Genomic DNA, 24,406 nt, shown 5'->3' with positions numbered 1-24,406 from the left:
ATTCCTTTGTACTTGTGCATTTAATTGCTACATGATTGCCAATCCAGGCCTAAACATGAGCGTTGTACGAATCTCGGGTCCTCCAAATTATGCATGCAACATCACACCCAATGCATTTCGGTTACAACCTTCGTCAGGGGTATCTAAGATGTAGAAATATTCATGTGTAAGTCACTTATTAAATTAATTTGCACTAGACATGATTCAAAGTAACAAATGAATGAATACATAAATAAACAACCCACTCTTAATCTAAAAGAACACCCAAGCAACAAATACCCTGTAATCCCCCCAAGAAGCACCTATACTCATTGTGTTCAAATATATTAACCCAAAAAAATCTATCACAGAGATTTACCATCAAACATATTTACGTGCACCTTAAACCGTAAAGCTGCGTAATGCCATTTTGAACCTCCCTAGTATCAGAACATGCCCAATCTTGTAATTCTTCTACCTCAACACATCACACACTCTTTTGGTTTCGAACATCATTTTTAACACCCCTATTTGATCGTTATTTGACATTATCCAGCTTACTTTCGTAACCGATGTTAATCGGCTGCATCACGACCTTCCTCCCTGTGTCAAACTTCCGTTTCACCAACCAGCTTAATCCCGCTCAATTTAAGGTTACGTGTCCCACCCACCTGTAAGTCCCTAGTGAAAAACATCACGTGTTTTGGTAGCTCCTCCCCATTCACACCCAGTGCCCGATTCTATCAGAAACATTTAAAGTAAAAAAGCAATACTCAACATAAAAACAATCCACAAACTAAGGTAAACACTCCCCCTTCCCTGTACCAATATACAGATTGTGAAACTTCTCACTACTATGTGGATATCCCGATATTTATTCAATAGAGTGACTCATTTGTAATCTTCCAATCCTCAATGCCGTCAATTTAGTGGGCAGTCTCTGGCGTGACCTTCATGTGATCTTGTTTTTTTCCAATGTAATCATTTTGGGGTGCTGAACAGGTTGGAACGGTTCAGTATGATTCACAAGACATATTCCTGGCGCCCACCCATTATTAATGTCTTAAGGTTCCTTTTGAACTTTTATCAAATTTAGCGTGCAGCACTCGTGTGTGCTCCGTTCCGTATGCACACCGTATATGAATGCATGAAGAGAGATGGCCCGTGCTTTGCAGGACATCAAACGAGTTGCACAGCCGCATGAACATAAGTGTTTCAATAATCCAGATTAAACCAGATTACTCCAAATATTTTTTCATTGTATTCCATATTTTATCCAAGTTTCTTTGTCACGCCAAAGCAGCGAAATTCCTTTGTACTTGTGCATTTAATTGCTACATGATTGCCAAACCAGGCCTAAACATGAGCGTTGTACGAATCTCGGGTCCTCCAAATTATGCATGCAACATCACACCCAATGCATTTCGGTTACAACCTTCGTCAGGGGTATCTAAGATGTAAAAACATTCATGTGCAAGTCACTTATTAAATTAATTAGCACTAGACATGATTCAAAGTAACAAATGAATGAATAAATAAATAAACAACCCACTCTTAATCTAAAAGAACACCCAAGCAACAAATACCCTGTAATCCCCCCAAGAAGCACCTATACTCATTGTGTTCAAATATATTAACCCAAAAAAATCTATCACAGAGATTTACCATCAAACATATTTATGTGCACCTTAAACCGTAAAGCTGCGTAATGCCACTTTGAACCTCCCTAGTATCATAACGTGCCCAATCTTGTAATTCTGCTACCTCAACACATCACACACTCTTTTGGTTTCGAACATAATTTTTAACACCCCTATTTGATCGTTATTTGACATTATCTAGCTTAGTTTCGTAACCGATGTTAATCTGATCTGCTGCATCACGACCTTCCTCTCTGTGTCAAACTTCCGTTTCACCAACCAGCTTAATCCCGCTCAATTGGTGAAACGGAAGATTGACACAGAGAGGAAGGTCGTGATGCAGCAGATTAACATCGGATACGAAAGTAACGGAACGGAGCACACACGAGTGCTGCACGCTAAATTTGATAAAAGTTCAAAAGGAACCTTAAGACATTAATAATGGGTGTGCGCCAGGAATATGTCTTGTGAATTGTTAGGGCATTGCCATTGTAACGCAGTTGTTCTAAAGGCCTTTGTTGTAAAGGCTTTCATTATTCCGTCATACATCCGTCCCTTCCTGCACAAAAACAATCCTACCTGCAATGCAGGCTCCCTTGCACCATGGCGTAAGGGTGCCTGTGTTGCCGGTAGGCATCAGATTGTGCAACAGTGGAGACAGAGAGTAGGAATGCAACATATATTGGTATCTATGGTGCATTCTACCCTTTGCCCTTTCACGCAGCTCAGCAAGTTGATTTGCTGCGTTCCGTGAATAATTGATAAACTGATCCTTAGTATTACTGAGAGTAGCACTAAGACCTGCTGTCAGTGTCATGGCTGCCAGTGTTACTGACTGTGGTGCTCAGATTTGTGCCCACAGTACCAGGTCCCTCAGTGTTAATGACTGCTGCTCAGATTTGCTGCTGCACCAGGGCTCTCAGTGGTGATCACAGCAGCGATGCCAATGATTGAGATCCCTGTTTTTTTTAATAGTGGGATTTAGTTGTTTGTTGTGCCGAGACCAGTTGCCAGTGCTAGAGTTCTTAGCCATAATGACGAGCTACCAGTGGTAGGGTTCTCAGTGTTAATGACAGAATGGTGCTGGTTTGTTTTTAGTTGTAAGGCTATCAGTGGTAATTAAATTCGTACTTACACCTGGTATCAGTGTCTGAGATCTTAGTTGGTTTGATTGTGGGTGCAAGAGCAGCTGCCATCCATGCAGCATTAGAAGAGAGCAGCAACACAACGTTGTCCACCCAGTTTGCATTGCCAGGGGCTGCGAGGGAGCAATGAATAGTGTGTCAACAGTGACACTGCCCGCTTATTTCACAATATTCCTACTGTCTTGTGCTGCACGTGGGTGCAGAAATGGCCTGCTACCAATGCCCTATGTTTTAATGTTAGTGTTTTTAAAACATTGTCAATACATGAGCTATCAGTCTTAAAAACAGTGGGATTCTGGATTTCTTCCAGTGTTCAAAGCCCTCAGTTTGATTATATACATTACTTTATTTGATCTTCCATTTTTAGGTCGAGCCTGGGCAGCGCAAACGCTGCTGCAAGGCATGCATTAGTGGAGTATGGCTTTGAAACGCCGCCCACTCTCTGCCAATATTTTTAATTGGATGTATCATTGTCCGTCGTAAATGATGGCTTCTGAGTCGTTTTTAGGCTTGCTAGTCCCTCCTTGGTACCGCCTTGTCTGCATTTGTTACCTCTGATAACGACTGGACCTTTTACCGGTGTTGTTACATGGTATGCTTTATAAGTCGGTGAGCACTATTTTATTTAATGTTCTTCCCCTCTTCCACCCACTACCTCAGAGCATGCCGTGTGCTGTTATTTACATTTTTACTAATGGCAGACCGCTTTAATTATAGCAGCCTAAGAGAAAGAGGTGTCATAGCTGTCACATTCAAATGCTGCTAAGCCAATTTAACAGACTAAAGGCCATCAATTCAATTGATATGGACTTGAAGCATTTATTTACTACTTTATTCTATACACTTTACTCCACATTTAAACATGGGTCAGATAAGTGCAGATACATTTCAGTCAAATACAAATTATACATTATGCAAAAAATAACAAAAACATACAGACTTTGTGATGAATTAATGTGATGAAACAAACAATACATGAAGCGTGATACATAACAACAATTATCTAAACTTTATATCACCAGTCTTATTTCACAAAAGGAGCAGCTACTAGGACATCCTTTAGCATCCACATTGTGTAACAAATTTGAGAAGTTGCTTCCCGCGGGGAAACAAATACCTTAAACCCAGTAGTGGGACAATTCAAATAACATTTCTAATGGGGAGAACTTAGTTAAGTGCGAAAGTTCCGCGTTTGTGTAATGCCGACGCGTTTTGATTCCCAAGGTGGTTTGCGGAATTCTCTTCAGGGCCTGGTCTGGTTTATCTAAGAAACAAAAAGGGGGGCATTTAATTATACATGAGGAGGGACTCTAACTTCCCAATTACTCAAGCTATGGAATGACGTCTCAAAGAAGTACCTGATTGAATGGCTAAATAAATTTGCACGCTGTAGGTGAAAAGAGGCAAGTTAAAATGTAGATGGCACGATCTAAAATGAAAACGGATCCACCATCAGTCATATACATAGTTTTGTAAATGTGAACATTTTGTAACTGAGGGAACAAAAAAGGCACTTACTTGTGCCAGATGGGCGGTGCATTTGCAAAAAGGTATTGAAATGCTTACTGCCAGTTAAATGGAAGCCTAGTTGCCCTTTGGAAGGGCGATCTATAAATAGAAATGAGTGCTAGATCAATAGAGTATCTAATTAGATACATTGTAACTTTGTGGGCAAGAGGCAACACTTACTTTCGCCTTGCCGGCGATATTTTCCTGTATGCTTCTTTTTAGCTCTCAGTCGGTTTGTTAATTGCCAGGCTCCTTTAAAGTTCACACAGAAACGGGCCCCATCATGTCTCTCTGTATAAACAGAAAAGGACATGTCAGCATGTGTCATATTCTATGAAAAAAAAATGAACGCGCCCATGTAGTGAAACATTGCATAATCTTACCTCTGCTCAGCTGTGAAAGTCATCTAATGGTGTCTCATTCCCAGTTCCTCACTCGAGAATGTTTCCAGGTCACAGGAAGTTTCAAGAGCGACCTGGTCCCATTGCATTATGGTTAAGTGAGTTCATTGAAGGTAAACAATGCTACAAGTATATCATATCTAAGAAAAAGATAGAAAATATATATCTTTTTCAAGGTTTGTGTGCAGATTGGTGATAAAATATATATGCATGCTTCCAAAGATTATTTGAATCATGGTGCAAACTGGAAATGCAAAACCTGGACTGGAGCTGTTTTAACATCTACCTACTTCTGACATCTCAGTCAGTCCTTTGGTGATGCTATTGAAATGAGCTATCATACAGGCTTCTTTTCTTAACAATGAAGTCTCAATGGCACCCCCTCTCGGTGATGATTTGATGACTGATAGGACAGTCCATTTAAACTCAAGTTCGTGGTGATTGGAGTCAATGAAGTGGTTCACCATAGGTGCTATTACAACTTTATTTTTTATCCTTTATCGGTGCTGCACTATGTGTTGGCGAATCTCTTGCGTAGTTTTGCCAATGTAAATCCTTGGGCAAGGACAAACAATTGCATAAATTACGTTTTTTGTCTTGCAGTTGGAAAATTCTTTCCTTGTTCCTTTCGTCAGTCTAACAGTTCCAGACGACTGCGTAGGTACAGGCCAGCGAAAGCGTGGACAGACTTGGTAACAGTACCTTTCTTGTTGCAGCGGGCATGTTGGTGTGAACCAGTCATGGCAACCGTTGCGGTTTGCGTTGCAAAATGGAAGCGGTGCAGGGTGTGGTGCATTCTCGATGCGGTGCAGGCAGTGGCTCTGTGACGATCGTCCAGACGGCATCAGTGAGACTAAGGCTAACGGTGCAGGGTGAGGCGGGCTCGATGCGGTGCTGGCAGGTTGTGGTGCAAGCGACAGAGCCGGTTAGCGAGTGCTGGCATCAGTCGGCCCAGACTGCTGTGTGGGACGAGGTGGTGCATCGTGGAACTTGCGAGCGGCGCCCCCAGCCACGATGTGGTCACGGGTATCGAAGTCAGCAGCAGCGACGTTGTCGGTGAGACCAGGATGGCGAAGTGAAGTAAGGCAGTGCGGAGTGCAATACCCACAGGTCATGGTGCAAGCAGCGGCTTGGTGGCGGCTGCAGCGGTTGTCGTCGTCGCTGAGACCAGGGTTGCGGTGCAAGATGCAGACGGTGCCTTCTGCGGTGCCATCAAGACACAGAGCCAGCAACGGATTAGGTTGTGCTTCCCTTCTCTGTGGCAACTGAAGCAGCGGTTCCAGAAGTGGTACCCTGAGGTTGGTGAAGTCTTTGCAGTCCCTGAGACTTCAGAACAGGAGGCAATCTCTACTTCAAGCCCTTGGAGATACTCAGCACAAGTAAATAAAGTTCAGTCCAGTCCTTTCACTGCCCAAGGCAGAAACAGCCAGCAACTGCAGGCCAAACCAACAAAGCAACAATGCAGCAAAGGGGCAGTGCTCCTCCTGGCAGCTCTTCCAGCTCTTCTTCTTGGCAGGTTCCTTGATTCCAGCGAGTTCTAAAATTCTGGGGTCGGGCCCCAATATTTATACTCAAAATCCCTTTGTCTGTGCTTAGTCCAAACCGGTTCTGTCCTTTCTGGCCTAGCTTCCTGGCAGGAGGCGGAGACAGCATTGTTCAAGGCAGACCAGGCCCATTCAGGTGCAAGGAAATCTCCTCCCACGACTCAAAATACAGCCCAGGTCTATTCATCCCAGCTCTGACTCATCCAGGAAAGGCAGGACACACCTCGCCCCCCCCAGTGACTGTCTGAAGAGAATGCACATCCCCAGCCCCTGTCACTCCAAAGCAAGACAGTCAATCCACAAACCCAGCAGAGGCACACAGGATGGCGAAGCAAGAAAATACCTACTTTCTAAAAGTGGAATTTTCAAACATGGAACATAAAAATCATCTTTACTAAAGGATGAATTTTTACATTCTGAGTCCAGGCATACTAAACTCCATTTCCCTATCTTGTACCAATGGGATGTTAAGCTTATAAAGTGGTATAAGTAAAACTCCCATTCTTTCCGACGGGACAGATAGCCTTGCAGTGGTGCAAAACAAAATAAACTGTAAGTCACCACCAGGACATGTCACACACACCAATACATGCCCTACCTTTTAAAAACACAGCACCCTGCCCAGAGGGGTACCTTGGGCCTACCTTAGAGGTTACGTATATGTAAGTGTAGTGGCAGGTCTGAGATACCTTTTCAGGGCTCATGTGGGTAGCACAATCAGTGCTGCAGGCCCACTACTAGCATTTAATTTACAGGCCCTGGAACACTCAGTGCACTTTACTAGGGGCTTACCAGTACATCAAATATGGCAATCATGGAAACACCGATCCATAATAACACTTTACAACAGGAGCACTTGCACTTTAACACTGAGCAGCAGTGAGAAAGTCCACAGAGAACTAAACCAGCAAAAACAGAGTCAAAACCGGGAGGTCAGAAAGCAATAAGAGAGGGGAAACACACCAAAAGATGCTAGGTCTAACAAATGTCCCCTCCAGCTGAAAGTAGGGAGAACTACCCAACCTCCTGGGAGTTCTCTTCACTAGGGCAGAAGAGCCTGAGCAGACCATCAGCATTGGCGTGTTCTCTGCCATGGCAGTGTTCCACCGTAAAGTCCATTCCCTATAGGGACATGGACCACCTCAACAGTTTTGGGTTTTCACCCCTCATTTGCATCAATCATCATGATCATGTGGACTGTCTGGACTCGGAAGTGAGTCCAAACAGGTCTTAGTTTCTTCAGTGCCCAGACCACAGCAAAAGTTTCCCTTTCTATGGCACTCTGCTAAGGAAGATTACAGGCTGGTCTAGGCCCTCTTCGTTCAGTTGTGAGAGCACTGCTCCCACACCATGCTCTGAAGCATCAGTTTGCACTACGAATTTATTTATTAATTTATTGAAGAGTTTTATATAGCGCCAGCCAGACCCAAAGGTATCGGAGCGCTTCACAGCATGGGTTAAGACACACAGTTTGGCAGTCATACACAAATTGATTCATGGCGCAGTTTAAAGTCTCAGCGCACTGAACGGCAAAGCAGGAAAGGAGGGCACAGATAATCACAATATTGAGTACATTGACTCAAGCTGAGCTTCCTTTAGGGAGGGGAGGGAGGGGATGAGGTAGAAGTCTTAGTGACGCAGTGTCTATGTCCTGCAATGTGCAAGCTTAAGCGTTATAGCAGCGGCTATCCATTCGGGAGAGATCGGTTGAGGAAGAGGTCTTTTATTTGCCTTATGAATTGTATAAAGGAGGGTGTAGTCCTGATATGGACTGGGATGGAATTCCAGATATTGGGGGCATTTCCAGAGAAGGATCGAGAAGCGGTTTTTTGTTTGTGGGTTTTTGGTGGGATGAGGAGTAGAGTGTTGGAACGTCTGAGGCTTCTTGTCTGACTGGCCTTCTTGAGTTTGGCAGCCAGGTAGGCGGGTTTCCTTGTGTGTAGGGCTTTGTGCGTGAGGCAAGCCATTCTGAAATTGGCACGCATTTCGATTGGGAGCCATTTTAGCTCTCTGAGTGCGGGCGAGATGTGTTTATACTTTTTTACTCCAGTGACCATTCTGGCTGCTGCATTGAGAGTTGATCTGAGGGAGGCTAAGTGGGATTTTGCTGTACTTGTGAGGGAAGCATTCCCGTAGTCTAGTCTGGACAGCAACAGGGATTGGGTAGCTTGTTTACGGTCGTTAGGCGGGATGAAGGGTTTTATTTTGTTGAGTAGCTTCATGTTAAGGAAGGCGCTCTTAGCGGTGTTCTTGATGTGTTTAGTCATGTCAAGTTGAGGGTCGAGGGTGATTCTGATCAATTTTGCAGAATCCGCCAGAGTGAGATTGACGTTAAGAGCATCAATTGCTTTTAGCCATTCTACGATTTGGGGGTTCTCCTCTTTGTTGGAGATCAGGAGGATTTCCGTTTAGTTGTTGTTGAGTTTCAGGTGGTTTAGTGATAGCCAGTGTTGGACTTCTCTGAGGGGGATATTCTCAAGAACGTGTGATAACCATCGCAAATTTAGCTTAACGCAACTCTTTACATCGCAGTCTATCGCGGGAAAATAACTCTGTGTTAACGTGGTATTCTCAAGCCGGCGGTACCATGCGATAGGCTCACGATAACGCGTCAAATGTCCGCAATAAAGTCAATGCAACGCCGCAAAAATGCGAAACACGAACACAAAAAAAACTGCGATGAGCCCAACTGCGATACAAAAATCAGCAAAAACCAGAGACAGGCCTGCAATCCCCACATGTCATGCGGGAAAATGCACTATAAAAGCAACAAAAAAAGGGAGAAAAAAAGAAGCTGCGTAGCACCGTGGATGCACCCGGACGGAGTGCAGAGGCCAACGCGAACCCCACAAGCCCCACAGACCACCAGCAAGGAACCTCGTGGTCGGGGAAGGCCAAGGAGAAGAGAAAGAGGCAGACGGGGTGCAGTCCACAGGAAAACCAGATCAGCGTCACGGAGGTGACAGAACACTACCATTCACTGAACGTCAATATGACAAACGTGAATGCAGTCGGAGTGTCGAGGAGGTCTATGGAGGAGGACAAGAGGCGCTGGCATGATGTGAAAAGCCAAACCAAGCACAAATCTGCTGTCAACAGGAAGGCAGCAACGGCGACAGGAGGTGAGAGTCCTGCACCACAGGAGGAGCTGGAGGAAACAGAGGCCACAGTCATCAGGGTGGAGACGGCACAAGGAGTTGGGAGTCCGGACACATCTCGATGGGACCTGACAACATCTATAGGGTGAGTAAAGACCAGGGCTTGGGGGGACAGGGAGAGATGGGCACAATGGCACACATGCACAACGATGTGTAGCACACTGCACACCCACAATGACCCTGGATCATGTCCCTGATCTCCATGGCACACTGCAGCACACACACATAGCAATAACAGCACATCCGACGACAATGTGGCACAAAGTGCAACACCGACACTGCAGAACAGAGGACACAACTGGGTCCGCTCATGCACAGAAACAGGCCAATCACATCTAACATAGCAGGAAACTGTGAGATGGAAATGCACCTGTACAACCACACATCCATCATGTAGTCCAAATGTCCACTGTCCCACATCAAATTTACAGCACCTCCCAGTCACAATGTACATTGTCATACAGTCTGCATGTAAACTAGAACAATGCGCCAACATACATGTCGACACAATGTCAACATGCATCTCCCCTTCACATTGCAGAGGGACAAGCAACACCTCCAGCAGAGCAAACCAGACTACTCATCAGTGATGCTGGAGAGGACCACCACACCTTCGACACTGATGCCCTATAACTCATGGACATCTTAGGCATCCCACCCCTAGGAGCTAAGCTACATAGAGGAGACACCAGCCCCTGCACAGACCACACAGCAGGAAGCACCCGCCACCACGGCTGGATGCCAAAACTTCACCTAGGCATACATCGCGTTCCAATGCCAGGTGACAGAATGCCAAAAGGAGGTGGCCGAACATGTGCGGGTGGGGTCAGAGCTCATGGAAGCCAAAGTAGATCACATAGGTTGGTGTTCAAATCCCATCAGGGACCACCTACACCCCACAAAGGAGACCCACACCACAACAGAGGCACATGCATTTGCACATTTCCTGCAATGAACCACGCCCAGAGACCCGGAATCATCATGAGCGGGTGACGACAAAGCTACATGTCCAGGGTCTTACCCGCTGCCAGCGGTGACATAGTTGCGTCTGCTGTACACAGCACAATGTAATGTTGTAGGCCCTGGGGCCCTCATGCATACGTCATGACCACACGGACACACGCAGATAGTTTGTGGAACTGGCTACGGGCACATGCGCTCGGCCCCTTTATTGGCAGGGTCACGTGTACAGTGACGCCTGTGCTGGATGAGTGTGGGGTGAATGTGAGCCAGCCCGCACAGAGTGGTTGGTGCTGGCAACAACTTGAACAGTGGACACCATTAAAATGGAAACAAAAAACACCAGCATTACAGAGACAACTGTGAAGCATCATGGTGATAGCTGGAGCAAGTACAGAGGTCACACAATCTGCAAACAGAAGTGTCCGTGAGTTGCAGTGCACTGAGGTTGGGGCACTAGAACTGAGCATGCTCATGTGAAGAAAATGTCTAGGATTGTGTCCCTTCGGGTTATTCCTGATGCAGCTGCAGTGGGGTGTGTTACACATGCATCCTCTTCCTCATCATCGTCCCAGGTCTTCCACACTGCCTAAGGTGACATTGCTGCATGAGTTCACCACAGCACACAACTCATTTAGAGATGGTCCATGAGTTGTGGTGCACTGAGTTAGTGGCACCTGGAGTGCTGAGCAGGGTATCAGGCAGATGATGGCATCCAAAAAGAGATAGCGGTACTGCACACCTTTCTTGAAATAAATCACAAAAACAAAAAAATTATATAACTAGACTTCACTGAGAAAGATTTCCGGTTCAGCTACTTAGTGTGTGCTACACGGTGACTCTGGGCTGCCTGTCCCTAGATACACGTTAATAAACAAAAGAGCAAGCTGGATTGCTTGCGATAAACTGTGTGCACTACTATCACAACAAATTATTCAATTCTACTCAGAATATTAACTGTTCAATTTGACATTTTTACACAGTTTTCAACAACAGTTGTCAAAAAATTGATAAATCCACAAGAGTCATGGACGATTGCAATAAACTTATTCATAAACTGTCAAGAATTCCTGTCATACAAGGGAAACACGCCCTTATGTAAACAGGAGAGCTGTTACATAACTCAAGGAAAACACGCCCTATAAAGGGAGGAACCGGGAGGTACAACGCTGTCGGATATTGTGTTCACACCGACGTACCTGCTTCGTGAAGAGCAGTGTTCCGGAGTGGTGCTCCAGTAAGGCAAGAACGGAGGTAGGTCGAGTCGTTACTCCCTGGGCCGTGTCTTGCCCCATCGTCACCTGTGAAGGACCCGGAAGCTCTACCGGTCAACCATTGAGCTTCGCTTTTTGACTCGGCTGAGTCCAAGCGCAGTGGCGCTTTTGCTGGTTTGAGTCGTAACTCCCAGCCCGACCAGAGACACAGGGACTGCCAGCTGTAACGCACACCAGGAGGTGTTTGCCGCGTTACAGACTCGGAAGTCCACAGGATCGATCGAGCGGCTGCTCTCGGTTCAGTCTTCTTGCTTGTGATTGGGGTATCGGTGACGCATCACCAGGAGGTGACTCCGCGTCCCGGTGCAGTCTGAGGAAGAGGTTGAGCGGCTGCTCCCTTCAGGTAGAGACCCCGGCTGGGTGTTTCCCTGACTCCTCGATTCTCCCCAACACTCTTCGTGCCCCTCACAGCCTACCGATTGGCATTGTCGGCCATTTCATTTCTGCCCTCTGCTGGCATACGCCGGGACCGGCGTATATGCAGAGGACGGTTAGGACCATCCGTGCTGTGGGCTGGTAACGTACTTAGCCTGGAGGATTCCAGTGACTATAACTTTTGTTTATTCTTTGTATTATATTTGCCTTCATTAAAACAACTAACCCTTCACTAGTGGTTGCGTCCTCATTGTCGTGTCTGTTAAACGATCCTGAGACGTTCAGGGCGTTACAAAATATCCGACCTTAATAACACTAACTGTCTCCCGGTCGATAACAGACATGGCAACACTTGATGATGTGCTGGCTGCTTTAGCGGCCATGCAAGGTGAAGTGGCTGCCTCTAGGCAAGAAACAGCCGATGTAAAAGCCAGACTGGATGCTATCCAATTGGACCCGCTCACGCCCAGCACCTCCCTCACGAATCAGACCCCTGCGGTAGTAGTGGAAATGCCGGTAGCCATCCCCTTGGTGACACCAGAGAGGTACAGTGGGGATCCTAACACAGTGCAGGTATTCCTCACACAAGTGGCGCTACATTTATCGTGCAAACCAAAGGCGTTCCCCACGAGTCAGGCTCGTGTGGCTTTCCTTATATCCTATTTGGCTGGAAACGCGGCACAATGGGCCGTACCTCTGGTGAGCAGGGACGACCCCATCTTATGTGATTGGGGTGCTTTTCGCGAGGAATTCCTGAAGGTATTCGACAGAAGGGCTGACTCGTACACGGCGGACCGTGAAATGCTTGAGTTGAGACAGGGATCCAACGACCTGGTGCAGTATCTCAACGCGTTCCGAAGGCTGGTTGCGGAAACCAAGTGGCCTGTTGCTAAACAGACGGCGCTCTTCCATCAAGGGCTGTGCGATGAGCTCAAGGACGCCGTGGCTCATATTGACCCTCAACCCAAGACATGTGAGGGCCTTATCAACCTGGTATTACGGCTGGAACATAGGCTAAGTGAAAGAAAGGGGGATCATGGGAGAAAAGGAAAATCCCTTCCATCCTATGTGACGGTGGGAAGTCCTGAAACTTCCACCGCATCCAAGGGAGAACCCATGGACATCGGCGCAATACGAGCGAGCCTCACAGCCACGGAGAAAGAGTCACGCCGTAAACAAGGATTGTGCCTATATTGTGGCAAAAAAGGCCACTACGTACGTGAATGCCCTGCCAAACCGAAGACGTCACGTTATCGGGCCAACCGGTCGGTAACAGCCGTGGTGGACATACCGGCGGAAAACTGGAGGACTCCAAGACCAGAGAAGGGGCATCTCGGAGTCACTCATCCATCCCTTCACTTTCCAACTCGGTCACTAAGGGACAACGACACCTGTTTATCACGGTGCACGTGGGAGTGCATGACCAGTGGATACCCGTTGTGGCCATGGTGGATTCAGGGGCCACTGGCATGTTTATGGACCACAACGAGGCATGCAGGCTAGGGCTAGTGCTTCTTCCCAAAGCTGTACCCGAAGACGTCTATGCTGTAGACGGAAGGCGATTGGTGACGGGGCCCATCGGGCAGCACACGGGGGTCCTTCCGATGAGATATGGGTGGAACCATTTGGAACAAATCGATTTTAACATCATCCGAGCGCCCCAATATGGCGTCATATTGGGATTGCCGTGGCTACAGAAACACAACCCCTTTGTGGATTGGCCAACACATCGCATCGAAATGACGTCACCGTATTGCATCCTGCATTGTGGAATAAGAACGGAATCCCTTGACGCAGATGAGAGCGGGAGTCAGACGGTGGCTACAGCGGCAGAAAAAGATGTGGCTCTCCCCCAGGCTTATCACAGTTTTGAGGATGTATTTGATGAGGTGAAGGCGGAAGTGCTACCACCACATAGACAGTTTGACTGCCAGATCGACCTGGTGCCAGGGGCCAGCGTTCCCAGTGGCAGGCTGTATGCCCTGACGGAGCCTGAAAATGTGCATCTCCGGGGGTACCTGGATAAACTCCTCAAGCTAGGATTCATCCGCCCGTCCAAGTCTCCGGCCGCCTCGCCACTCTTCTTCATCCCGAAGGCTAATGGGGAGCTGAGAGCCTGTGTGGACTTTAGGGCATTGAATGCGATAACCATAAAAAATCGGTACCCCTTGCCTCTCATCAGTGTACTTCTGGAACAGGTCAAGAAAGCTCGTATCTACACCAAGTTGGATTTGAAAGGGGCATACCATCTGGTGCGCATGAGAGACGGAGACGAGTGGAAGACCGCCTTTAAGACCAGGTTCGGCCTTTTTGAGTACCTCGTCATGCCGTTCGGTCTGTGCAACGCCCCGGCAGCCTTTCAGTACTTTTTGAATGAGGTATTCAGAGAGGAGTTGGATATCTACGTGGTCGTATATATCGACAACATCCTCATCTATTCGTCCAGTGTGGAGGAGCACGTACACCACGTCAAAGCTGTGCTCCAAAAGCTGAGGGAAAACATGCTGTTTTGTAAACTCAGCAAGTGTGACTTCCACGTCACATCCGTGGAATTCCTCGGAGTGATGCTGAGTCCAGAGGGACAGGAGATGGCAGAACGAAAGATCAAGGCGGTGAAAGAATGGCCGGTGCCCCAAAGCGTGAAGGACGTCCAAAGTTTCATTGGCTTCGCCAACTTTTACAGGCGGTTCATAGATGGATTTTCAGGAGTGGTGGCCCCAATCACACAGCTACTGAGGAAGTCCAAGGAGTTTGTCTGGTCCCCTGAAGCGAACAAAGCCTTTGAGGCCCTGAAAAGCGCCTTTGGTAAGGCGCCGGTGTTGGCTCACCCCGATCCGGATCTCCTCTACGTGGTGGAAGCGGACGCGTCGGATGTGGCGCTGGGGGCTATCTTGTCCCAACGCAACCACGACACAGGGGTGCTTCATCCCGTTGCGTACATGTCCCGCAAACTCAACGACGCCGAACGCAACTACCATATTGCGAAGAAGGAGCTTCTCGCAATCAAGGACGCCTTCACCGAATGGAGGCATTGGTTGATGGGGGCAAGACATGTGGTATCGGTGTACACGGACCATCGGAACCTACAGTTCATGACGGCCACTAGACACCTTTCTCCCAGGCAGCTGCGGTGGATGATCTTCTTTGCGGGGTTCAACTTCCGCATCACATATCGGCCGGGGACGGAAAACCGAAAGGCGGACGCCCTGTCCCGTCAATCTGCAGTTAAGGAACCATTGCCTGCGACCGAGCGTTCCATCATTTCCCCGAGGATGGTATTGGGGGTTATCCAACCGGATACTTTCCTGAGGGGAATAAAGAGAGGGATCAGGTCATTCGCATGGCGGAGGTGGCTCCTCAGTCACAGAGAATGGCAGCTGAAGGACGGGATACCCCTGAAGGGCAGGTGCCTATTGATACCCACGCCTAGGCTAAGGAAACAAGCATTCATCTGGTGCCATGACTCTCCATGCGCAGGTCATTTGGGCTTTGAAAAAACGGTGGCTAGCATGGGACGGCATTTCTGGTGGCCAACCATGAGAGTGGATGTCAGGAGGTGGGGACAGGAGTGTCCTACGTGTGCTACCATGAAGGCCGACCATGGCCGAACCCAAGGGCTCTTACATCCACTTCCAACCCCGGATAGACCATGGGATAGCATATCACTGGACTTCGTGGTGGGCCTACCGGTAGACCAGGGGATGACGGCAATACTGGTGGTGGTGGATTACTTGACGAAAATGGGGCACTTCATCCCCTGCAAGAGAGTCCCTACGGCCGGGGAATTGGCGTCACTACTCCTAAAGAATGTGGTACGACTGCATGGATTACCTGGGGTGATCGTGTCGGACCGGGGGTCGCAGTTTACTGCGCAATTCTGGAAGACTTGGTGCACTGCGCTGCATGTTAAGACCGCCCTGTCCACCAGCTACCACCCTCAAACGGACGGCCAAACCGAGCGCCTGAACCAAACGCTCAAACAGTATCTGCGATGTTTTGTGGACCAGGGCAGGGAAGAATGGGTCGACTTGCTATGGGTTGCAGAGATAGCCTATAACAACGCCACTCACAGCTCCACACAGTCATCTCCGTTCTATAGCAACTATGGCCAACATCCCAGGTTCTTGCCATTTCTACATCCGTTCAGAGATGACAGGATTCCCGCCACAGCGGACAGGGTGGCACACATAAAAGACACATTGATGCGCTCAAGGGCTGTCCTAATAGAGGCCAAGAGAAGATACAAGGCTGCGGCAGATAGGAAGAGAAGGCCCGGGCCACTGTACCGCACTGGAGACTACGTCTGGATATCCACAAGAAACATGAGGTTTCGAAAGAACAGTGTGTTCCATCCCAAGTACATGGGCCCCTATCGAATTACCAAGTGTATGGGTCCCGTGAACGTGAAGGTGTGCTTGCCCCAGTCATTGCGGATACACCCTGTCTTTCATGTATCATTGCTCAAACCAGCACCCTCCAAGCCGTCTGGGACACCTCGGCCGGTATGCGTGGAGTCGGAGGTGGAGTATGAAGTGTCGGGCATACGGGCGTCCAAATGGCGCAGGGGGAAGCTGTGGTACCTGGTTGCGTGGAAAGGCTATGGCCCGGAGGAGCATTCATGGGAACCGGCTGAAGGGGTTCATGCTCCGCGCTTGGTCTCCTTGTTCCATCGGCGTTTTCCTGCCAGCGCTGGACCCGTGGGGAGCCGCTGAGAGGGAGGATGTACTGTCAAGAATTCCTGTCATACAAGGGAAACACGCCCTTATGTAAACAGGAGAGCTGTTACATAACTCAAGGAAAACACGCCCTATAAAGGGAGGAACCGGGAGGTACAACGCTGTCGGATATTGTGTTCACACCGACGTACCTGCTTCGTGAAGAGCAGTGTTCCGGAGCGGTGCTCCAGTAAGGCAAGAACGGAGGTAGGTCGAGTCGTTACTCCCTGGGCCGTGTCTTGCCCCATCGTCACCTGTGAAGGACCCGGAAGCTCTACCGGTCAACCATTGAGCTTCGCTTTTTGACTCGGCTGAGTCCAAGCGCAGTGGCGCTTTTGCTGGTTTGAGTCGTAACTCCCAGCCCGACCAGAGACACAGGGACTGCCAGCTGTAACGCACACCAGGAGGTGTTTGCCGCGTTACAGACTCGGAAGTCCACAGGATCGATCGAGCGGCTGCTCTCGGTTCAGTCTTCTTGCTTGTGATTGGGGTATCGGTGACGCATCACCAGGAGGTGACTCCGCGTCCCGGTGCAGTCTGAGGAAGAGGTTGAGCGGCTGCTCCCTTCAGGTAGAGACCCCGGCTGGGTGTTTCCCTGACTCCTCGATTCTCCCCAACACTCTTCGTGCCCCTCACAGCCTACCGATTGGCATTGTCGGCCATTTCATTTCTGCCCTCTGCTGGCATACGCCGGGACCGGCGTATATGCAGAGGACGGTTAGGACCATCCGTGCTGTGGGCTGGTAACGTACTTAGCCTGGAGGATTCCAGTGACTATAATTTTTGTTTATTCTTTGTATTATATTTGCCTTCATTAAAACAACTAACCCTTCACTAGTGGTTGCGTCCTCATTGTCGTGTCTGTTAAACGATCCTGAGACGTTCAGGGCGTTACATAAACCAAATGATTACAAACCATCGAGTCACAACTTCAAGTGTGATATATAACATAATACATCATATGCAAACAAATTGTTAAATCAATAACATGTTCTTGATGGCAATTCCACTTGATGTCGTAGTGCCCTATGCATTTCGGGTCGCAGAGGTCCCTTCTTCAGAGGCATACCAAGCAGAAAAAACGGCAACTACTGAATGCGCGGACCCATGCAGCAAGTTTACTCTGTAAAAACGATGATCGTGCTTGAAGATGACCTGCACTCGATACAAACACAAGTGTACTGAATCTCAGAAGGATGATATAAAGAGATGATGGCATCCACCACAGGTGTGAGCAACTCCGTTAGTCTGCCAGTACGGCTGTTTCGACTCTGGCAGTAGGCGTTTGGAGGTGGTTCTGGCGGTGATGGCGTGTGCTTCCTGCGGTGATGCGACGTCCGGGCCAGTCAGAACTCAATTTGATGTGTGAGCCCTGGTGTACCGCAGTTGAGGCCCGAAGCAGCGGACAGCACAGGGCCACAGACACATGGCATTGATTACCCCAAGGCCATCATCTCAGAGGCCATCCAATATCTCACCAGACAGGGTCCCTGACTTGAGCTGCACAGAGTTAGTGGCCCTGGATGCACTGCGGCCGGCACAAGCACACCGCCACGGGACAGTGACTTGCGGTGCAGTGAGATTGGGCCACATGAGCTGAGCGGGTCCTCATCGATGTCCAAGGTGAATGTGGTGGAGGGTTGCAGGGGACAGTGGAAGGTGTCCTCCAGGGCATGATGCAGAGGGCAGAAGCCATCCAGAAACGGCAAATTGAGGAGTGGAATGCTACAGCCTCGTTTTCACACAAAAATCAGTATCACTGGCATGATGATGAAGACAACCCCCAGTCCATAGACTCAGTTGCCACCAAAGTTCAACCAGAAAGTGTCCATAGCTGTCGGGGAACAAACTTAGTAGCACCGGAGCTGAAGGGGCATGCAGTCTGCGATGAGGCCAGTAGAATGATATAAAAGCTGCCATAAATAAATCAAGACTGAGTTCCCAATGTGTGACCTACTCGATCGCAGTGTTGGCCCAAGGCAGCGGTCAGCAGGGGTCCACAGCCATGTGTTGTTGGCTCGCAATGCACAGAGTTAGTGACACCAGAGCAGTTGTTGGCAGTGTTCGATCACCTCCAGAACGAGGATCCTTTTTTCCTCCGGACTGCACCACGTCTTCCTCTTACTCCTCTCCATGCGTTCAATGATATGAACTCTGCCATGCACAAATCAAGACTCAGTTCCAACTGTGTGACCTACTCGGCCGCAGTGTAAGCCGAAGGCAGTAGTCAGCAAGGGACCACAGACAGGTGTCGTGCGGATGATATGCACAGAGTTGGTGGCAACATATCGAAGGGAGTACAGTGTTATAAACTCTGCCATAAAGTGTGTACTCTGCCATTGCGTAATCAAGACTCAGTTCCAAATGTGTGACCGACTTGGCAGCTGTGTAGGCCGGTGGAGTATGTCAATGAGAAAGTAGTACTGCGGGCCTGTGTCGCGGAAGCCGTGATGGTCTGAGGAGACTGCTAAGCTCACGGGCCTCGGGCTTGAGGCTTGCGCCGGCACATGGTGGGCCCTCCTTGACACACCAGTGTCGGCAGGTGAGCAGTTAGGCCTGGGTGCGCAGGTGCAGGCAAGACAGGTTCAGGGACGAGCGGGCCGGGGTGCAGCAGGTGCACAGGATCGCAGGCAACACCGCTCATGGCGACAGCAACGGCCTCGTGCCGGGCTGGGAGGCGCCACCCTGGCAGAGACGTTGGGCATTCCGGAAGAGAACCACATCCAGAGCTACGTGCTTTTTATTCACACCCCTACACTGGCCTGGTGTATGCCTGGCCAGCCCACTCCGCTCACGTTTACATGGGGGGATGTCACAAGCTACATTTCCGGGATCTTCCCCACTGGCTGAGGTGACATGGTTGCCTCCACTGTCCACTACACTCCATACATCAGCAGTGCATGTGGACATGGATAGGTCTGTGGTCTGCACACTGCAGTCTGTCCAGCACATCTCCGCCACACTTGGCATGGTGTACCTTCTCATTCATGGGTCACTTGCCTCCGTTGCACATGCCTGGTTCCCACCTCTCCCCACAATCTGCTATTGTGTGGCTGAGGTGCCATGCCATTGATGGCTCACGTACATGGCTAGCCCAGGTTGCCACAGTAAGTTATGCTGTCGTGTCTGGTGGGTGGGCAGGATGTTTGGCATGTTGAATGTGAGGCTGTGACGTGTGCATTCCCAGAGTTGTGAGTTGCATGAATGTGGAGTTGGGGGCTTTGGTGTGTTCATTTGGTACTTGCCAACGAGCAGAGCATTTCCATGAGTGCCATCCTGTTAGCGCTGGTTGATGATGGACTGTCAGTAGAAGTAGGAATCATGCACACTGCCTGAGTAATTGGGGACGACGTTGGTGGCGATTCCCAGGTGGTCCATTGTTACCTGCACATTGATGGAATACGTGTGCTTTCTGTTGAGGTAATTGTGTGCAGTGTCAGCAGGGGGCACAAGTAGGACATGTGCGCAGTTAATTGCCCCCTGAAACATGCGGGAAGCCACCTATGGCATAGACGCCTTGCTTGGTCTCCAGCTGTTCCTGCGCAGTGTAGGGGGGAGTATAGGTACTGGGGTACCAAGCTGATGATGGCATCCAAGACAGTTGTGATGAACTTTGATAGAGCTGGCTGTGAGACTCATCCAACTCTGGCGGTTGTTGGTTGGAAGGTCCAAGAGGCCAACATGTGCAGCACAGCCATCAGCTTTGTCTGCGGAGTGATGTTGGCTGTCCGCTGTGTTGGTACCGTCAGCCTGTGGGCAATGGTGGTCAGGATGCTTAGGATGGTTGTCCTTTTGAGCCTGTAGTGGGCAATGACATACTCTGGTGTTGGGTCTGTGAGGTTGGTGCATTTTCCGAAGGTCCGCTGTCTTGGTCTGAGCTGCCTCTGTGGTGGTACGGGGGGGCAGAGGGGTACGGGGGGGTGGCGATCCTGGGTGTGGTGGCGGTGGGTGTTGTGGCCCAGTAAGGGCTCCGAGTTGCATGATCAGTGGCTCCATGGCATCTGTTGGTCTTCAGGTGTGACTGTGGTCTGGGCTCACTTTTCTGGTGCCGGTTGTCGTCCGACTTTGCACCAGGTCAGAGCAGGTGTTAATTTCCTACAGCTAACGCGCCTTATCGCATGTTTTGTGATCTTATCGCCGATCTGGCTGGTCGTTGAGAATGTTGAGGTGTGGTGTTGTTGCCGCTTTTTGCTCGGGAATGCCTACTCTGCATCTCATTATGGATAGTTGTCATGGTCATCCGTGGCGATGTTTTTTTGAGGATGCTTTCACACTTGTAAGGAGCACTACAAATATACACAATATTTCCAAACAAATATCTTTGATTCAAAAACATTTATTCTCAAATCTCATATTTTTTAAAGCATGGAGAATGTCCAATTGTTCATTTACCAATGTGTTATTGCTTTGATGCCTCGGTTAGTCCTTTATCCATTAATAAATGTTCTTGCCCCAAAAAAATGTTTTCCTTTTAATCCATACAAATTTTTCTTTTGATCCATCAATCGTTGTTACCAATTTTTTATGATCCAATCACTTTATCATCCTTTCGATCCATCCATCGTTACTTTCCAATTATATAGAATATTGTATGATCCAATCATTAGATCGAGAGGTTATACTTCCATTCCTAATGTCCAATACTCTCAACAGCCGACGAGTTTCGTCCCCTCCCGGGACATCATCAGGGCTGTGAAATAAATGAGAACATGCCATCATAATCAAGACTTTCCTGTCCATATATTCACACCTTCAAATCAAATCCTGCCTATATAACATGGTCCAAAGTAAATCAGAATAGTAAACAAGTTGTTCTGATTTATTCCTACCTATATAACAGGCTCCCAAGTTAATCAGGATGTTAAACCAGTAGTTCTAGTTTGTAACAGACATCATCTCTATCAGTCAAAAATGACACAATTGGTGATATAATAAACCCCATGGGTAATATTCATAGCACTCATTGCAATAAACACCCCATTTTTTGTACCAAAAACAAAATCCTTCTATAGAACCCTCTTCGTATGCATCAATCTGTCCCTGTTCTCTCCTTAGTCTCAATTCCTACATTCCTGATCGAAATCTGCCCCTTTTATGACCCTACTTCTGTTGTCTCTATCCTGTACTCAAAGTCCTAATAACCAATCATCTATAACATCCTTAATTTCGCCACCCTATTTAATTCTCAGCTACATTTCTATATTCCCAGATCAAGTACAGTTGAACCGGTCTCACCTTTATCCAGTAATATTGGTGAGTGCATCCAAGACACGTTATTTCTAATGCAGTCTGTCCAATTCGACTAACACAAATATTATCTGTATCAGAGAAAAAGGAGAAAACACTTTCTATAACCTTTCCCCAACATAAAAAGTAACCTAAATATTCCAAAAACCTATTTCCCAAATTCTCTGTCCAAGTACCTGTGAAAATTCAGAAGTCTTCACCATCCTCTACGCATCCCCTCGCGGTTCCTCTGCAACTCACGCTCCGTATTTTGAACAGTCCGCTCCTCTGGTTTATAAAGGCAAAGTAGCCAATCACTAAGCCTCCTTTCTAATTGTTAACCCTGTTCCCTCTCTGGTCCGCTCATTCGGTGAGCCAATCACTAAGCGGCATTTCAAAACCATACTCCCCTGGTCACAAGGCAAAGTAAGCAATCACTAAGCCTCCTTTCTAATTGTTGACCCTGTTCCCTCTCTGGTCCGCTCATTCAGCGAGCCAATCACTAAGCGGCATTTCAAAACCTTACTTCCCCACGATTTCTCGTCTACTTGCGCTTCGTATTCTAACAATTCCGCTCCTCTAATTCGACCAGGCAAAGTAGCCAATCGCTAAGCCTCCTTTCTAATTCCTGACCCTGTTCCCTCTCTGGTCCGCTCATTCCGCGAGCCAATCACTGAGCGGCATTTCAAAACCTTACTTCCCCACGATTTCTCATCTACTTGCACTTCGTATTCGAACAAATCCGCTCCTCTAATTTGACCAGGCAAAGTAGCCAATCGCTAAGCCTCCTTTCTGATTCCTAACCCTGTTCCCTCTCTGGTCCGCTGTTAAGCGGGCCAATCACTACGCGGCGTTTCAAACTGTAGAAAAATAATCCAGTTTACAATTGGACATTCTCCATGTTTTAAAAAATATGAGATTTGAGAATAAATGTTTTTGAATCAAAGATATTTGTTTGGAAATATTGTGTATATTTGTAGTGCTCCTTACAAGTGTTAAATTATTTCAATGTAGGGATGGTTTAACAGGGACCATTCGTTAAGTGAGCACTGGTAATTTAAATATTTTGAGGAAATGACTCCCTGTGCGCATGGGTGCGGGACCCTCATCGTTGTGGTGCATTTTTTTTTTATTTTTTGAGGATGCTATCACCGGAAAACTGGTGATATCGGCTCTTTGTACCAGCTTGTGAATGGGACGATAAATTTATCGCAACTTTGGCTGTGCTAAAGTGCTGATAACTCGGCGATAGATTCTTGAAAATATGCCCCTTAGTGTGTTGTTGAGTCTATGAATGTCATCGACAGAGGAGGTTTTAAGGTAGATCTGGGTGGGTCAACATAGAGGTGGAAAGGGATGTTAGACTTTTTGAGTATGGTAGTGAGGGGTTCCATGTAGATGTTGAACAGTTGAGGTGATAGAACTGATCCTTGGGGAACACTTCTGATAACGGGGTGTAGGTCTGATGAGAAGTTTCTGGTCTTTATTCTTTTAGTGCAGTTCTGGAGAAAGGTAGAGAACCACTTTAAGACCACCTCTTCTGCCCCAAACTTTCTTGAAGAATTCGTTAGAGAAGTCGGGTGCCTTAAGCACGGGCACCATGCACCTGGCTGCCTTCAGGGCATCATAAGCTTTCTGGCAGGAGTCAGTCCAGATCACCTTCTTGGGCTGCTTCCTGGAAGTCAGCTCTGTTATGGGGGCAACAAAGGTGCAAAAGCTCTTAACAAATCTCCTGTAGTAACCAGTGAGACCTAATCAGGCTCTTACCTCTGTCTGGGTCTTAGGGCGCTCCCAAGCCAGAATTGTGTCAATCTTGGGCTGTAGGGGTGCCACCTGGCCGCGTCCTACCTAGTGTCCCAAGTACACCACAGAGCCCTGCCCAATCTGGCACTTGCTGGCCTTGATTGTGAGGCCTGCCATCTGCAGAGCCTTCAACACTTCCCAGAGGTGCTGCAAGTGTTCTTCCCAGCTGTAACTGAACACTGCAAAATCATCCAGGTAGGCAGCACTGAAATCCTCCAATCCAGCCAACACCTGGCTGACCAACCTCTGAAAGGTGGCAGGGGTATTCTTCAATCCAAAGGGCATCACCTGGAATTGGTAATGCCCCTCTGGGGTTGAGAATTCTGACCTCTCCTTGGCCCCATCAGTTATGGCAATCTGCCAGTACCTAGACGTCAAATCAAACATGCTGAGAAACTTGGCAGCTCCTAACCGATCAATGAGCTCATCAGCTCTGGGGATGGGGTGTGTGACAGTCCTGGTGACGGCATTGAGCCCACGGTAGTCCACACAGAACCACAGTTCTAGATTGACACCAGGTGCATCAGCCTTTTGGGACCAATATCACTGTGCTTGCTAAAGGGCTCTATCACCCTCAATGTCAACATCTTAGAGACCTCCTCTTTGATGCTGGCCCTGACCCGGTCAGTCAACATGTACATTTTGTGTTTATAGGAGGGCTGTCACCAGTGACAACG

General features: G+C 48.2%; 1 long non-coding RNA gene across 1 annotated transcript; it reads right to left on the bottom strand.

The window, feature by feature from the left end:
* Positions 1 to 626: 626 nt before the first annotated feature.
* LOC146865722 (uncharacterized) lies at positions 627 to 4,721 on the bottom strand. The gene is made up of 3 exons (XR_014976683.1): positions 4,657 to 4,721; positions 4,454 to 4,564; positions 627 to 1,429 (listed from the first exon to the last, which is right to left on the bottom strand). It is a non-coding gene; the product is annotated as an uncharacterized LOC146865722 (long non-coding RNA).
* Positions 4,722 to 24,406: the final 19,685 nt, after the last annotated feature.

The sequence above is a fragment of the Triturus cristatus genome, chromosome 2_1, assembly GCF_964204655.1.
Source record: "Triturus cristatus chromosome 2_1, aTriCri1.1, whole genome shotgun sequence".
NCBI classification, from domain to species: domain Eukaryota; kingdom Metazoa; phylum Chordata; class Amphibia; order Caudata; family Salamandridae; genus Triturus; species Triturus cristatus.
The sequence above is the reverse complement of the archived record's forward strand: the minus strand, read 5'-3'. Positions and strand labels throughout refer to the sequence as shown.